Below are 2,644 nucleotides of genomic sequence, written 5' to 3'. Positions count from 1 at the left end.
ATCTTTTTTTTTTTTTTTTTTTACAGTTTCTGGTACATGAATAGCCATTTTACAAACTTTAGTAAATGTGTAAGTGATCGTGTTGAAAACTGTCGTCACGTTTTAATCTTTGACAAGTCTTTCGCACACCCAGTTCTTGAAATATTTACATGAGGAAGCTCCTTACTTCCAAGTGACTACATCAGTCAGAGTTCCACCTCCCTGCAGTCATTGCTGTTGAGACTTTTTGTTTGTTTGTTTGTTTTTAAATTTTTGGCTGTGTTGGGTCTTCGTTGCGGTGCGCAGGCTTCTCGTTGTGGTGGCTTCTCTTGTTGCGGAGCGTGGGCTCTAGGCACTCGGGCTTCAGTAGTTGCGGCACGTGGGCTCAGTAGTTGTGGCTCACGGGTTCTAGAGCACAGGCTCAGTAGTTGTGGCTCATGGGCTTAGTTGCTCCGCGGCATGTGGGATCTTCCCGGACCAGGGCTCGAACCCGTGTTCCCTGCATTGGCAGGCAGATTCCTAACCACTGTACCACCAGGGAAGCCCTGCTCTTGAGACTTTTGTTCATCTCTCTGGCTGCTGACGTTTGGGATTTTCTTTTCTTCTTTCTCTGGGGTTGATTGTGCCTGCTGTTCTGTCAGATAGCTGACTGACGTGCCTTTGCAACTTGGCCATGGTCCTCAGCCCTACCCAGTCCCCTCGATGAGAGGGCAAAGCCTCGTTGGAAGCTATGAAGAAGCAGCGTGCCCCCCTCAGGCTCAGGGTTCCAGGTCTCCCTCGTTCTGCTCCCCACCCCCAGTGCTGGTGCTGAACCGCTCAGTGTCTGCAGTTGGGGGGCCGGACGGGTGCACTCAGGGTCGCCATCCCCTCACTGTAGTCTGGCCTGGAATAGGACTAAAGCCTGGGTGTGTAATCCTGCTGTTGGAAAGAGCGCTCTGGTTCTGAGTCCCCACAAGCTGCTGGAGACTGCACTTTGTTTCTTCCAGCTGTTTTGAATCAATCAAGTGAGAAGCCGAGCAGATACCTTAAATTTCTCCTTCACGTTCCTCGCGTTTTGTTAGCTACCGTGGCCTCTTAAATGTCCCTCGCAGCCCTTCCGACTTCTTCATGTGGCCATGACTCAGTTCGGTGATGACCTCACCGGGCTGTGTCCAGGGCTCTTCAAGGTCTCCTGGAGTCCCCTCCCCGGGTCACTCTTGCCCTTCTCCTCTGCCTTCCACGCTGCTGCTGCCGCCGTTGGCTTGTTGAAGTTTGTATCTGATCAGGTGATTACTCTCTTAAACCTCTTAATGGTTTCCCACGTGTTGTCACGACTAAGTTCCTCAGCAGGACGTAGGAGTGCCTGCCTTTCTCTGGCGTCCGTCCACCTCCCCGGCTCCTCTCCAGCCCCTGCCTCTTCCGTAAGCTACCCGAGTGGGTCTTATTATGCTGCTGTGCTTTTGCACGTCCTTTTTTCTTTTCCTTTACTGACTCGGCACCTCGTAGTTGGCCTAGTTGATGCGTCCTTAATCCTTCAGTGCTCGTTTCCTCTCTCAGTGTTTGCAGACTTCCCCAGGCAGCAGCTTGTTCCTGCTCAGTGTCATCACGTACCTTGTGCATACTTCTCCTGTGGCACTGCTCACACCATATGTCATTGTTTGTCTGTCTTTCACCTTCCCTGCCTTGGGAATAGGGACCACTTCCTACTCATCACCCCAGCCCATGCTGGGCGCTCAGCAGGCGGTTGTTAAATACGTTAATCAGTGACTCTCCAAACTGACTTTGGCTCCTAGGTAGATGGTGATCCTGTAAACTGAGATGGGGGAGGGTGAGGGTGAGCAGGTTTGGGGCAAATGTGTGTTTGGCTTAGGTCTTGTTGAATTCGAGTCCCCATGCAACATCCAAGTACAGATGTATCAGTCATCCGTCAGGCATTTGTTATTCATTCATACTATAGACATTAATTGACCCAGCAAGGTTCTGTAGATATAGACCAGACTATTCCAGCATTTATATGGAAAGGCAAAGGAACTACAATAACCAAAACAATTTTGAAAAATAAGAACCAAGTGTGAAAAATCAATCTATCCAATTTCAAGAGCTCCAGTAGTCAATACTGTCCTTACTGCTGTAGGTATAGACACACAGATCAACGAAACAGAGCAGAGAAGTCTGAAATAGACTCACACAAATATGCCCCACTAATTTTTTTTTTTTTTTTTTTTTTTTGCGGTACGCGGGCCTCTCACTGCTGCGGCCTCTCCTGCCGCGGAGCACAGGCTCTGGACGCGCAGGCTCAGCGGCCATGGCTCATGGGCCCAGCCGCTCCGCGGCATGTGGGATCTTCCCGGACCAGGGCACGAACCCGTGTCCCCTGCATTGGCAGGCGGACTCTCAACCACTGCGCCACCAGGGAAGCCCTGCCCCACTAATTTTTGACCGAGACCCCCAAACAATTCAGTGGAAGGAAGATAACTTTTTTGGCAAATGGCATTGGAGCAGTTGGATATCCATACGTCCAAAAACAAAAACAAACTTCAACCTGTGTCTTACAACTTATACAAAGATTCACTCAACATGGACCACAGACTTAAATGTAACATGTAAGGCTATAAAAATTTTGGGAAAAAATTTAGGAGGAAATCTTTGGTAGGTAAATTTCCTAGGGTTGACGCCAAAAGCATAC

Source organism: Hyperoodon ampullatus (genome assembly GCF_949752795.1).
Source record: "Hyperoodon ampullatus genome assembly, chromosome: 6".
Taxonomy (NCBI): Eukaryota; Metazoa; Chordata; class Mammalia; order Artiodactyla; family Ziphiidae; genus Hyperoodon; species Hyperoodon ampullatus.
This window is presented reverse-complemented; position numbering follows the sequence as displayed.